This window comes from Peromyscus maniculatus, chromosome 4 (genome assembly GCF_049852395.1).
Source record: "Peromyscus maniculatus bairdii isolate BWxNUB_F1_BW_parent chromosome 4, HU_Pman_BW_mat_3.1, whole genome shotgun sequence".
Taxonomy (NCBI): domain Eukaryota; kingdom Metazoa; phylum Chordata; class Mammalia; order Rodentia; family Cricetidae; genus Peromyscus; species Peromyscus maniculatus.
The window spans coordinates 120,624,018-120,639,894 of NC_134855.1; the positions used below are offsets into that span (position 1 = coordinate 120,624,018).

The following is a 15,877-nucleotide window of genomic DNA, read 5'->3' on the forward strand; positions in this document are numbered from 1 at the left end:
TTTAAAAATAGGGATCATGTTCTTGGGCTTAAGGTTTTAACCAGGTAACTAAAATTTTTTCCTGCTTTTTCAATCAATGAGAACTCTATCCTTGGCTGATTATCAGGGAATTTTGGGGAAGGCAAGGTTAGTAACCCCCTGCTCACAGCTATTGATCTGCTTTAGTTTGTCCTGTAATCCTGTCCATGTCTTCTTGGCAGCCAGAGTGGGCAATGTGGCCTTTTGGTCCCAGTAGCTTGTAACAGTGATCATCACTAATCTCATAGCTAAAATGCCAACTGGGCTGCAAATTGCCATTATATGCATTGATGGGCACAAGACACTGGAGCTGGGAGTACATGTTAAAGGAAGTATTAAGCAAGAGAATTCCTCTAACATGCTTCCCATAATGACAATTCCACACATCACATAGAGACTAAAAAAGCATTCCTGTTGATCTTGAGAAGGCTTGATTCTGATGTGTCAAGTTTAACTCTTGCCTAGTACGCTTCCAAAGATGTAAAACAGATGTTAACAAACAGACTGAAGTTATAGGACCACACCCAAAAGAATACAGCCACAAAAACATGGAAAAGGGGAAAATTCACAGCCATAGACATTTCTTTAAAAACTCTTAGGGGAGTGTATGCTTAGGCAAAGTACTTTTAAACTTGAGTAAGTACAGAACTGGGTTTATCAGAAATGAACATCAGGAACCATAACTTGCCTGAGATCAAAGTCTGTCTTGGAGAAGGGTTTTGTGTTCCTCCGGCACTGTCTCCTGCAGTCCACACAGTGGGCAGCATGCTTCTGGCCAGCTTTGCTGCTTTCTATTAATCTCCCAGGAAAGGAAAACAGTTTGAGTTCAAACAACTTCCTCCTTTCTTCCCTTCGGAAGGTTTTTATCAAAGCCAAGTAAACAAAGCCATCGCTGGTTCGTCAAATTGAAAGTTATCTGAACAAAAAAGTGAAAATGGTGTGTAGTTCATGAGCTTACATTTAAGGGTTCTTGTAAAGTGACCCAGCTCCTCAGTGGGCCTTTGTCAACAACTGTCAGCTGGGGAGCTCGATTCTCAATAGGCCAGTCTTCTCGGATTACCCAAAATACATCATGCAATTCCAGCTGGCGGTCACACTGTTCCCTCTCCTTCTCTTTTTGGAAATGTGATTCTTCTGAGCCCATTTGTGCCAAACTCCAGTCTCACCTTAGACTCCCAGCTGAAGTCTTAGGTTTATGAACTCTTCTTTTCTCTCTTTTTCCTCTCCAGTCACCACTCCATCCCACAACATCTGCCTCCTGAGACTTCACCTGTGGTCATTTCCCATTAGTTTTCCAGCCAGGCTAGAAGAATCCTTGAGGCAGAAACCAGATCTTATTATAACAATATTTTTACATTCCTCAGAACCTTGCAAAAAAATGAGTTCATCAGAAATGGTCAGCAAATGTTGCTCCACTGGGGACATGAAAATACTGAGGGTCAGAAAGGTCAAAAAGTTTGCCCAAGGACAGAAATTTAATAAAGCTGGAGCTAACATTCAAATCCATTCTTCAACTCACAGGTCTCTGGGGATTTTTTTTTCCCATATAAAGTCTCAGATTTATTTTTGGATCTCTCAAGACTCAAGACTTAATGAATTCATTCCAAGTTGGCTCAAACAACTTAACTGAGCAGTGATTGTAACAGTTGACTTTATTGAACACCTGCTTTGTCCTGGCATCTGCAGAAGTCCTACAGCTGTTGCCTGTAATTCTTCTTCAAGCCAGGAATCTCACCTGCTCCAGACATGATTGTCTTGGCTCTCATTTATACGTAGGTATTCCCCAGGTTACAAAAAGAATACTGTTTCCAAGGGATAGGAATAATTTGGGAACTCAGCTAGAATTTATTTTATTATAGCCACTTTACAGACTATATAAAATGAATTGAGACTTATAAGATAACCATCATTTTAAGGATAGACAGAGAGTTAGAAGCAATGGCATATAATTGCTCATAGAAGAAATGAAGAAAAAAATTGTCTCAGAAAAGAAGGAGCTCATTAATAAGCCCCCAGCCATGCTACCTAAGTTTCCGTCTTATCGGCTTACCCATAAGGTCAAGGTGAATTGAATAGATCCCACTTCTTCCGTCTCACACTGAGAAAAGAATTGGAGAAAATAATCTTAGATATTTTGACTAACAATACGAACCAAAACCTCTATTCCAGGAAAAAGGTTGCTTTGACAGTTCCCTGTGAACATCTGGGTTTCCTCTGCCCATCATATGAAAGGCAGCATGCACTATGTGTGTAGATCTTCCCAACTTACTCAGAGGAAGTATACACTTCGGCTACATTGGCTCAGCCTTCTTGGTTTATGATTTCAATGTAATGGCCCCCAATAGTCACAGGCATTTGAATACTTGTTCCCCCGTTGATGGAACTGTTTGGAAGGGTTAGGAGACATGGCCTTGTGGGAAGAGGTACGTGACTTGGAGTGGGCTTGAGGCTTCAAAAGCCTCCCACCATTTCCAGTGAGCTTCCTGCCTCCTGCTTGCCACTAGAAATGTGAGCACTCACCTGTTCCTGCTGCCATGCCTTCACTCTGCTGCCAGCATTGGGTCTAATTCTTTGGAACCATGAGCCAAATTAAAACTGTTTTCTTTTTAATATGAGTTACTTTGGTCATGGTGTTTTATCACAGTGGTAAAAAAGAAACTAAAGCAGCTTTTTGGAAAGGGCAGTCAATACAAGGGACATGAGAGTCCTGGTTCCAACTTCTACTGGTTCCATAAATGTGAGTGAATTATTTAACACCTGATGTTTATCTCAATGTTTATTTATTTATTTATTTTAGTTTACAATGGTGCAAATGCTATATGTATTCTTCAGAGAACCTGCGTTGAGTTTGGAACTTTGCTCTTTTCTTGGTCTGGCAATATATAGTAACGTACTATCTATAGTAACGTACTATCTTCCAAAGCTGAGCACTAGTGAGGCAGGGCCTCCCAGACTGCTGTGAGAGCACAAGTGGAACCAACCAGAAGCTTTCAGCGTGCTCTATGTCAGAGTAGAATGGTCCATAGGTTAGGTGCATTAATTCCATTTACAGTGGGTCTGGGGACATGACACATTCATAAACAGTGCTTCTTGTTAACCCTCCATCGTGACAAGCCTGTGCTAATCAGAAAGTGATTCTGGGCAGAGGCAAGCTCTGGATGCCAGGTGGGGAATGCTGGGTAGTTTCTGGTCATACCAGCCTCTGAGAACCCATGATAGTTGACCTCTCACCTCATTCTTCAGCCCCTCTTGTCCTTTAAGTACCCCCAATACTATCTCTTAACACAAAAATGTAGTCTAGTGTAACCACTTAGAATATATTTTTGACTCAAGGGGATAAGAAAGGACAGAGACCATCCTTCTAGGCTGCAAATAAAAAGCAAATTGAACTCGTTTACAACCTCTAAATAGCCTCTGTGTAACAACCAAGCCATCCCTAATTAAGTCTAGAATGATGATCTCCTATGGGCTGTACTTTATTGATTACACTCAGCTCAATGCTAATCAATCATTCCAGCTAGTATTTCTGCTTCAGGCTGAAACCAATGAGCCTGCCTCATAATGCTTCACAGAATATGTAAATGGTGAATATGGAGGCAAGGAGTATTATAAAATACAAGGACTGTTACCAGTGGTCTTTGATAGGTTTCTACATATCCCATTGAAGTCCAAGTTGTTTAGCCAGCTTGGATTATGATCTGCAAACATACAGAGTCTATGAGTTCCTAAAAAGTGAAGAGTCAATCTGTTTCCTCCTCAATGTCCACTAATGCTCTCAGACTCTGAGGAGTTGGTAAATGAAGTAGCTACAACTGCACAATAAACCACCTAAAAACTAAGTGACTGAACACAACCACCACATACTTAGACCATAATTTGAGAGACTGACAGTGTAGCTGGGCTCAGTCCTTGATTCCTCTGCTTTTGTCCCCTAGGCTCATTCATACATGTGATGACATCAGCAAGCGTGAGGCCATTTCAGAGTTGGATGTCTTTCAATGACCTTTGTTAAGACAATACACATCTTCTCTGTGTCTCTAACTCCATTAGCCTTGACTTGTTCACCCACCTATTCAATAACTCTCCAAGAACCACTAGAGAAAGCAGATGCTCAACACAGCACTATTCCAGTCATAGTGTGTGCCATCTTCAATCTTGTCCTGGTGGTTAAAGCAAACTGTAGAGCTAAACTCTGTGTCAGTGTGAGGCAAAGACATGAATACAAGGGGCTAGAGCAAATCACTGCCCACAGCCTACCATAAGGGATAACCAAAATTTTTGAGTCTGGTTTAAAGAAACCTACATACTTACCATTTTAGCTAATTTTTACAAGACACAGATTGAGTCCCTACTCATCTTTCGTTGTACTTTTTTCTTTTCTCTTTCTACTTATGCTGGCTAGTTTTATGCCAGCCTGACACAGCTAGAGTAATCTGAGAAGAGGGAACTTCAATTAAGAAAATACTTCCATAAGACCAGGCTATAGGCAAGCCTGTAAGGCATTTTCTTAATTAGTGACTGATAGGGGAGGGCCCAGTCCATTGTGAGTGGTGCCATCCTGTGGCTGGTGGTACTAGAAGAATCTATAAGAAAGCAGGCTCTGAGCAAGGACAAGGAGCAAGCCAGGAGGCAGAACCCATCCATGGCCTCTGTCTCAGACCATGCCTCCAGGTTCCTACCCTGTCTGAGTTCCTGTTCTGACTTGCTTTGGTGATGAACAGCGATATGGAAGTGTAAGCCAAATAAACTCACTCATCTCCAAGTTGCTCTTGTCATGGTATTTCATCACAGCATAAGAAACACTAAGATACTACAATATACCAAGCATCCTTGGAAGTATTTTATATGAGTTACATAACACATTCAATCATCCAAGTTGTCCCTTAAATGGCAGAGCTGAGATCGAAACCCAACTCATCTAAGACCAAACTACATTTTCTTAACAATCTTGTATACAGCTCCCCATCTCATAAACCAATAGTTGTGTGTATAAACAAACAAAATAAAACAAAAATAACATGATTTGACAGAGCCCTTTCAAGCTCCTGGCAGATGTGTCTCTTTCTAAGTGAAGTTTCTTTGTCAAAGGTTCAACAGAGAAGACAGTGAAAAGGCTTAGTTTTGCCCTTAAGTATCTTCTGAAATGGAGGAGGTGAGCCCAAGGGGGATATGGAAGCTTGGGCAGCCTGAAGGTCCTCTGCTGGAACAGACCTCTGTTACAGACCTGCCTGAAGGTGCTGATAGCACTATCAAAAATGAATCTTTAAAAAAATGTGTTTTCGCCGGGCGGTGGTGGCGCACGCCTTTAATCCCAGCACTCGGGAGGCAGAGCCAGGTGGATCTCTGTGAGTTCGAGGCCAGCCTGGGCTACCAAGTGAGTTCCAGGAAAGGCGCAAAGCCACACAGAGAAACCCTGTCTCGAAAAAACCAAAAAAAAAAAAAAAAAAAAAAAAAAAAAAAAAAAAATGTGTTTTCTAGGATATCTCATCCAGTCTCGAAAGTGTCCTTGTACCATGGGCAGTTGAGAAAGCCCAACTGAATACTATGGGCTAAATGTATCCTACAAATTTTGTGTTTGGGAAATTTAGCCTCCAAAATCATGTTAATGGTATTGGGAGCGTGGTAGTTTGAATGTAATTGGCCCCTGTAATCTCATGGGGAGTGACAGTATTAGGAGGTGTGGCTTTGTTGGAGTGGGCATGTTAGAGGAAGTGTGTCACTGTAGGGGCATGTTTTGAGGTTTCCTATGCTCAGGATACTGCCCCGTGTCTCAACTGACTTCCTGCTGCCTGCAAGATGTAGGACTTCAGCTACTACTCCAACACTACATCTGCCCTCATGCTGCCATGCTCCTTGCCATGATGATAATAGACTGAACATCTGAAACTGTAAGTAAGTCACTCCAATTAAATCTTATCATTCATAAGAGTTGCCATGCTCATGGTGTCTCTTCACAGCAACAGAAACCCTAAGCTAAGATACGGCCGTATGAGAGTCACGGTTAATTCATTCATAAGTTAATGGACTAGTGGGTTACCATGGAAATGGTTTTTTACTAAAAGCCAGCTCTCCCTGGTTCGTTTGATCTGTTCTGCCACATTATATCTTCTGCTCTATTATGACACACCAAGAAAACTACACTGAAAGCTAAGACAATGGAGCCATGCCCTTGGGTGTGGCCTCTAGAAGCATAAGCCAAAATAAACCTCTTTTCCTTAAAAATCACCTCATATATGATTGCTCTGCTACAGCAACAGAATGTAGAGGAAGGCACCTATTAGCCAACAAGCATGGAAAGTAAAAAAAAAAAAAAAAAAAAAAAGAAGTCCTACAAACACTAGGAATACTTGGATGAGAGTCCAAAAAAGAAAAGCCTTTGTCTATTAACTTCCATGATCCACCTGTAGGGAGAAAGCTGCTGTTGCATCAAAGCCCACCAAAGAGGGCCTCCCTGAGGTGAACCCGTTGCATCTCTCCATCCTTCTTCCAGAAGTGACCTGCAGAATGAACCATGGAGCACTACCAAGAGCCTGGGACTAGAAGCAGCACAAACGTGTTGCCGTAATCCACTGTACTTTGAGCTGTTTGGCTTCAGCATCTTCTTATACTTTCACTACAGCCCTAGAAGGAAGGTGAGGAAGGCGAGGGACAACCGACTTTGCTTTGGAGGTAAAGGTGCTAAGTTCTGTGGATAACTTTCCCAAATAACTTAAGTGTAGACAGCTCAGATGAGAAGTAATTACACTTTTCTGGAATAATTTCTGTTTTATTTTCCTTTACATTTTCTCTTGTGTTTGGCCTCCCTTGGATACCCTGGGTTCCTACAGAATTAGAGGCAATATGCATTTCTAAGCATGGTACCATCTGCCTCCTCACTTCAGTCCCCACAGCCACAAATAGGTCTCCAAAAATGATACCTGGTGTGACTTTTTGTGGCCAGGATGGGGCATTTGAGAATCAAAACTATTGTAACTTCTTGCTTCTATTTTCTGGAAGAATTAATTATTGAGCAAATTGGCCTGAAGGAGAGATTGAATAAGATATATATAGGACCTCTTTGACTATCAAGTGCTGTCACTCAAAAACATCCCACTGTCTTCCCATGCAAGTAAGAAAACCACACATTCCTCAGCAAAATCCAAGAAATACCATTGCTTAGTGTCTTGTTTTTAAACATTCCCACCTTTATCAACTAGTTCTCCTTAAAGTCCTCGAGCTCTACATCTTCAAGATGCATTTCTTTATTGAAATTCCATTTATTTTCTTCTTAGAGAAATCTTGTGTATTCTTGCAATTCAAATGGGGTGGGAGGGGCAATACTACTCTTCCATCTTCCCAAAGAACTCAATGGAATTTTACTGGTCTCATTGCTCAAGTGAAAATCCCCAGATTCATCTATGGCACTCTTCCTCATAAGCCACACCCAGTTCTTCTGTGGCAGCATATCCGACTCAGCCATTTGACCACTCTCGTCAAACTGTGACTGGTCAAGGCATAAAACCCCTGTAGTATTCATTTTGCCCTGGTCACATGGCATGACCACATACTATAGTTTGCAATCCAGATTGGTAACCTGAAAAACTGAAACATCCCCAGATCTAATAATTATGGTGCTGATATGTGACCACAAGTGGAAAATTTCACTTCTACTCTCACACGACTGGTCAGTTAGCACACAGGCACATTAAAAATTCAGTTAACAAATGCCTCCAAGCTCCATGTTTAAGGTGTTTACTTTATAAAAAGTGAAGTTCAAGTTTAGACTTTGGCTCCATCCCCAAGATACCTCATTATATATATGCAAATGTTCCAAAATCTGAAAACAATTGAAATACTCTGTTCTCCAGAACTAGGAGGAAGGGATTCTCAATATGTCTTTATTTCTACTATACCAGGTACTCCCCAAGGACATAGATCATTTATGTATCATTGTACAACAATGCTACTACTTCATTTGTGGAAGATACTTTTCAGTTAACAAATTCTTGTACATTGTCCTTCACTATTTCATAGATGAGAACAGAGGTTTAGAATGGTTCCCCAACATAGCCAAGGCTATGAATGTTCCACAGAGCAAAAACAGTACAGCTACAAGTTCATTACTTCATCATTGCTGAAAATCTTTATCCTTTCTGAACAGGAGTATAGGAAAGTTTGAAAGTGTCTATAATTTAGGCAGACTTTTACCTTGCTTCTACTTGGGTATATATTCTCATAATGAGAAGCAGGGCAAGAGCAGTGTATTAATTTAATTAGCATTGTGACCAGGAACACATCTTCTCCAAAGTTTTGTTTGTTCTCAAAAAGAGATAAAGAAGGTCTTTATTTCCCTCCAGGATAATTCATAACAGCCCCTAACTAAAACCAATATAAATTCCTATCAACAAGGGAACAGAGGCATAAATTATAATATAATCATGTAGTGGAAGTCTTCAAAACAATAATGATACACATATATAAATAGTTGCTACATGAAAGAATGTAGATGAATTCTACACAGATGATATTAAATGAATGAAACAAGACCCAAAACAATATTTTTGTTATACAAAAAGAAAAAGAAATATATTGTGATTACTAACAGAACAGTAATTATCTCTGGATTGATGAGAAGGATTTCAATTATGAAAGGGTATGCTGGACTACTTTAAGGTATTAGGAATATTATATATTAAGATTGAGCAAAGTTAGCCATAAGGTGGATATAACCCACCACTGAATTAGAAACCAAACATATCCCTTCATTAGCATATGATCTGTGAGTGCTTTTATGCCTGAGACATTAAATCTCAGCTCCTCAACAGAAGAACATTGCTGACCTCTAGTCTATACCATGATCTGAGTAGTAATGTGCATATTTATGTAGAGGACAAATTTCATCAATCTATGTACACCCATTACTATACTAAATATTATAATACTAAGAGGGAGAGACATAATGGGGGGAATGAAGGTGGAAAAGAATGAAAGAAACCTTTAAAATACAGAAATAACAGCCATACCATGTGCTATAGATGGATGAAAAAAGAGAGTTTAGAAGAACTTGGTCTTGAGCTACAAGGATGAGAGAAGAGAGTAGTGCTATTTTCCAAATGGTTTTATTCAAACCAGCTATTTGAACCTTTTCTAAATCATAGATGAACTCGAATTTCAATTTGTACTCCCCTAATTTCTTCAATATGCAACCTAAACAAGTTACTTAATTATCTCTAGCCCTCAATTCCCTATCTGCAAAATTGACAAAACAATGGTATCTCAGTAGGTTATTATAAAAATTAAGTGTCATAAATGTATGTAAAGTACTTAAAGCAGTACTGGGGGGATCTCAGTAAGCATTAATTTAAAAATGTAATAAAAACCATGAATTTTCTTGTCAGAAAAATAAACATACACACATTCATAGACTTTAAAACAGTCCTAAGAGGCGTGAGAGCCCATCCCTCTAGCCCACAGTGGATCCCAGTTCTTGCTGCCAAGACAATGTGAAGGCATGGCAGGCCCTCAGCTGTCTCCAAAGCCCCAGGAATGCTCAAGGCTAGTAGAGAGCATTCCCCTGCCTAACAGACAACAATCTACAGCCCGAGGACTCCTCTGTTAGCCAGATGACAAACTGACATCTAATTGCACAGGCTTCCATGCTAACTTGCCAGATGACAGGATCTAGGGAGCCCTGAAAGGCACATGCTGTGAGGTAAAACCAGCCTTGCACTTCACTCTGCGATGCCCATGTGTGGCAGCTACTTCCCCAAGTACAGAGATGTGGAGAGGAGAGTCCCCAGGAGCAGTGCTAAGAAGAGAGCAGCTGGGATGGAGTGTCCTGAAGTTCATCAGTCTCCACTGCCTTTGGGAACTGTTGATCACTTGCTGGAGCACAGCTGGCCTCCACGGAAGTAAAATCCTTGTAATACCCCTGGGTGGGCAAACACCAGCCCATCTCCAGTAGGCAGGTATAGCGATGTTTTTCTTGATGTGGTAGGCAGACTTACTCCGCACTCAACTGCGGAAAAGACATGAGCTGATGTTTGCTGGTGCCTGTATTACAAGTAGATGAGTTTTTAATGTTTCCTGGCACTGGGGGAGTCATGAGTGAAATGGGGACACATGGTGCTCTCCACAGCAAGAGGAACTGCCATCCAACTGCAGGAGGGACTGGCAGGAGCGTTGCAATTGCTTGTGAGGGACAAAATATTCCCTTGTCTTATTACTATTTGCCACCAGAGAGACACTGGACTGTAATTAGAAACAACAACAACAGCAACAACAACAACAACAAAAAAAAACAAACAAGGAATTTGGAAATTTTACAAATATGTGAAAACCAAAGAAAAGCACACCAATTAACAACCATGAATGAAAGAAGAATCAAAAGGGAAATTAGAAAATAAGGTGACTGAAAATGAAACCACAACACTTCAAAATGTATGGGATGCTGCTAGACAGTTGTTTGTAGTTGTTGTTTTTTACTCTTTGACTTTATACTTTTTGGGTGCGCACTACCCAGCTCCCAAATAAAGACACAGAGGGTTATTATTTCTCATAAGTGCCCAGCCTTAGTGTGGCTTGTTTCTAGAAAGCTTTTCTTAACTTAAATTATCCCATCTACCTTTTGCCTCTGGGATTTTGCCTTTATCTACTTCTGTATATCTTTTCTGTCCTTCTTACTCCATGTCTTGCTGTGTAGTCGGGTGGCTGGCCCCTGGAATCCTCCTCTCCTCCTTCTTTCGCTCCTTGATCCACTTTTCCCAGATTTCTCTTCCTATTTATTCTCTGACTGCCAGCCTGCCTATCATTTCTCCTGCCTTACTTATTGGCTGTTCAGTTCTTTATTAGACCAATCGGATGTTTTAGACAGGCAAAGTAACACAGCTTCACAGAGTTAAACAAATGCAACATAAAAGAATGCAGCACATCTTTGCATCATTAAACAAATGTTCCACAGCATAAACAAATGTAACACATCTTAAATTAATATTTTACAACAGCTGTCACAGAAAAATAAGACTACATTTATAAACACACACACCCTAAGACTGAAACAGAAATAAAAGAGATAGGACACACAAGCATTACAAAAATATTGGCCAGGTGAAAGTTGGACCTTTCAACAAAATGGACAAACTGTGTTATTCTGAACAAGAAAAAGAGCAGGACAATCCATGTTTCAAAAGCAAAGAAAGCAAAGAGGGCACCAATGCCCACCTTGAAGCTGGGTATGCAAGGAGTTAGGTAGGAAGACACCAATAAAATCACTGCTGCTCCCTGAGAAAACACCCCTTTGCCACTGAACTTCCTGGAAGCTACAGTTGGGTTCTTCACTCTGTACCAGAAACTACAGCATAGGGAACTTTCCCAGTTGCCACACACATACATGCACTAATGAAGGATCTGGGTAATCAAAAAACCCCAAATTCTTATAATATTGCTTCCATTGTGGTTTTGACCCTCCCCTACAACACCCAACTTAGAGGCTTTTCAAGACAATCAGGGTAAGACACCCTACAGGGAAATCAGGATCCACTATGATTGTGTGGGAGAGAACATGTGACTCACTTCAGAAATAGTCACTAAAGCTATAAATCCACAGTGAAGAACTCAACACACTGCCACCTGGTCTGGGCATCCCTGTTGTGGAATAATATTTTTATATACTGTGAAGATGTATCTTTGCCAAGGTGCCTTGTGATTGGTTTAATAAACAGCTGAATGGCCAAAAACTAGGCAGGAAGATGTTAGGCAGGACTTCCAAGCAGAGAGAAAAGAAGAGGAGATGAATCTAGGTGCAAGGGAGATGCCAGAGGACACAGAGAGGAAAAAGGAGATACAAGATAGAAGAGAGGTAAAAAGCCATGAGGTAAAATGTAGATTAATATAAATGGGTTGATTTAAGTTATAAGTGCTGTGAATATCATTCTATATAAATAAAACACTGATGGCCAGTGACCAGACAGGAAGTATAGGCAGGACAAGGAGAGAGGAGAATTGGGGAAACAGGAAGAAGGGGGAGAGAACTACAGCCACAGCCAGGAGAAGCAGCATGTAAAGACGCCGGTAAGCCACCAGCCATGTAGCAAGGTATAGATTTATAAAAATGGGTTAATTTAAGATATAAGAACAGTTAGCAAGAAGCCTGCCACAGCCATACAGTTTGTATGCAATATAAGTCTCTGTGTTTACTTGGTTGGGTCTGAGCGGCTGTGGGACTGGCGGGTGACAAAGATTTGTCCTGACTGTGGGCAAGACAGAAAAACTCTAGCTACATATAAGAGCTGGTGGGACAAGCTGTCCTGGATCTCGCTCTATAGACCAGGCTGGCCTGGAACTCACAGAGATCCACCTGGCTCTGCCTCCCAAGTGCTGGGATTAAAGGTGTATACCACCACCACCCAGCCACAAAGAACAGAGTTATGTCATTTAAAATAATTAGTAAGAACTTGAGATTGTTACATTGGGCAAAATAAATCAGACATAGAAAGACATATCACATGTCTTCTCTCAGATGTACAACCTAGATAGATAGATAGATAGATAGATAGATAGATAGATAGATAGATAGATAGATAGATAGGTAGATAGATGGCAGATGACAGGTAGGTTGGTATGAATGTGTATAATAATCATAAATGATATTCATACATTAAAATCTTAAAATGAAACATTATTTTGTACACTAATTAAAAACATAAAACAGGCTGGAAGGATGGCTCCACAGTAGAAAGCAGGTACTGCTCTTGCAGAGGATCTGAGTTTGTTTCCCGGCACAGACATCAGGCAGCTTACACCTTCTTGTAACTTTAACTCAAGAGGAACTTACACCCTCTACTGGTATACACAGGCACTGTACTCACATGCATAAAGCCCCATACAGACACAGACTTACATATACAATAAAACCCCCAAATCTTAGAAAATATGTAAAAACAAAATTTAAAGGAATACGTAGAAAATTTATATATACCCATACTCAACAAACAGACTGAACTGAGAACATCCCTAAAAAACAATTGCTTCACTGGTGAATTTTACCTAACATTTAAAGAATAATTAATACCAACCTTCCAAAGCCTCTTCCAAAAACTAAAAAGGGAAAAATTATCCCGAATACATTACATAACACTAGTGTTACACTGATTGTGACCCAGACAAAGACTATAGCTTTGTAAACTGCAGACTACTACCACCTGCTAAAATAGCTGTAAAGACTCTTCATAAAAGCCCAGGAAACAGAATCAACAGCAGACAAGTAAGATCACACAACATTAACCCAGGATTGCAAGGTTTCACGATGCAGGATCAATATACTAAGGACAACTGTATTTCTAAATAGTAGCAATGCATAATCCAAAATAATACAATTAATATTAGCAACCAAAATAATACAATAGAGCTGGCAAGATAAGTCAGCAGGTGAAACCATTTTCCATGCAAATCTGAAAACTGAATTTTATCTCTGGAACTCACAGTAAAAGGAGGGAACAGATTCCTAAAGGGTGTCCTCTGACCTCCACATTCATGCATACTATGACATAAGCATAGGTAAGCCTACACACACACACACACACACACACACACACACACACACACACGCACGCACGCACGCACGCACGCACACACGCATGCACAAATAATAAAAATATTTGTGAATAAATTTAATAAAGAATGTGCTAGTTTGTATATTCAAAATTATAAAACATCACTGAAATGAAATAAAACAGACTTAGATAAGTAAAAAGCTATCCTTTGTTTACTGTGTGGAAGTCTTATTACTGCTCAGACAGAAATACTCTCTAAATTGATTAATAGATTCAGTGTAATCACTATTAAAACCACAGCTGGATGTTTTTTACAATAATTAACAAACTAACACTCTTGTGGAAATATAAAATACTCAAAATAATCAAATCAAACAATAATCAAAAGAACTTAGAAAGATAAAAGACCAAAATTAGATGGCTTACACGTCCCAATTTCAGAATTGACTATGAAGCTACAATAATCAAGAATGTAGTCTCAGCACAAGAATAAAACCGAGATTCAAAAATTAAGCCGCCCATTCATAGTTTTCTTTTGACAATGATGTTAATAAAATTTAATAAAGAGTGATATCTTCAAAAAATGCGTATCCACAATGAAAAGAATAAAACTGGATCCTTACCATACATCATATCAAAAAATTAACTCAAAATGTATCCAAGACCTAAATGGAAGAGCTAAAACTGGAAATATCCTTAAATATAAATCCCTTGTGTTTTTAGATAAACAATGTGTTCTTAGATATTGCATTAGTCAGGGTTCTCTAGAGTAACAAACTGATAGGATGAAAAATATATATGTAAGTTATTAAGTGATCTTACATTGAAATAGTTAACAATAATCATTTCACACCTGAAAGCCTGAGAGCCCAGCAGTTGCTCTGTCCTTGGCTCTGGGCACCCTATCCATTAGAAAAGTCCCACAACGCCCATGTTACAATAGAGAGACTGACGACCTGGTAGCTGCTTAGATCACAAGGCTGGTCCCTTGGTGCATATGCAAGCTAGGTCCCTCAGTAGTCCCAATCTGGTACCAAAACCCTTGAGGATTCCTGGAGAGCCACGTGATATAAATCTAAAATATTGACTCTAATGTCAGCCCCAGTAACAACGGGATAAACACCTCAGCAGCAAGAGGAAAGGCTGAGAGGAAGAGGTGCCATTGAGGGGTATTTGATCAAACTATGAAAACCCCAAACTGTGTTAATAAAATCAACCTCAAATCAGGGGGCGGGGCCAGCAACTAGCTGACAGGAATTAGCCATAGAGAGGGGGAGAAGACAGGAAGATGACAGAGAGATGCACAGGAAGGAATAGGGAGGGACTTGGATTTTTAAGGTCTTTTTGATTTAGGATGGCTAGAGATATGCTCTCTTGTTGGGACTCCCGCCAAAAGGAAGGTCAGCTGGTTGCTTCTCAGCCTCTCTGAGCTACAGGTTTTCATCCCAACAACTGACTCCTGAGTCTTTATTGGTAAATAGATCAAGAGAGACTTGGCTAAAAACAGTAAGATGCCCTTCTTTCTGTCATGCCTATTTTGTTGGGCTGCTACCAGAAGGTGACAGCCACATTTGGGGTGGGTCTTTCCACACCAATTAAAGCAATCACAACAAACGCTTATGTAAGTCAGTCTGCTCAGGTGATTCTAATTTGTTACAAGTTGACATTAAAACTAATCATCGCAGGTATGACTAAAACAAGCTTCAACAACAAATAATACACACACACACACACACACACACACACACACATATATATATATATATATACATACATACACAAATTTGGCTTCACTAAAATTAAAAAACTTTATACTTCAAAAAATTTCTATTAAGAAAACTAGAAGGCATAGTAGCGCAAACCTAAAATCTCAGCACTGGGGAAGATGAGACAAGAGGATAGTGAGTTCAAGGTTTGCTCAGGTTACATAGTGATTTCCCTCAACCTTAGCAAGACCCTATCTCATAATAAATAATAATGATGATGATAAAGAAAATGAGAAGGGAAGAAGACAATCCACAAGATGGAAGAAAAAATTTTTTTTTCTTTTTTGGTTTTTTGAGACAGGGTTTCTCTGCGTAGCTTTGCGCCTTTCCTGGAGCTCACTTGGTAGCCCAGGCTAGCCTCGAACTCACAGAGATCCACCTGGCTCTGCCTCCTGAGTGCTGGGATTAAAGGCATGCGCCACCACCGCCCGGCGGAAGAAAAAAATTTTAAGCACACATCTGAAAGAGGTTTGTGCTTCAACTAAGGAACTCACTCAGTCCAGTGACAAAAGAGAAACAAACCAATGTTATAAACGAGGCAAAGGATTTGAACAGACTTGTAGG

At 40.1% G+C, this 15,877-nt stretch overlaps 1 long non-coding RNA gene across 1 annotated transcript in view; it reads left to right on the forward strand.

Annotated features, from left to right (window-relative positions):
• The window catches only part of LOC143272769 (uncharacterized), a 72,238-nt gene that overhangs the window by 19,832 nt on the left and 36,529 nt on the right, over nucleotides 1-15,877 (forward strand). Inside the window, exon 2 of the long non-coding RNA XR_013050356.1 lies at nucleotides 6,509-6,687. This is a non-coding gene — a long non-coding RNA (uncharacterized LOC143272769). The remainder of the gene's footprint in view (nucleotides 1-6,508; nucleotides 6,688-15,877) is intronic.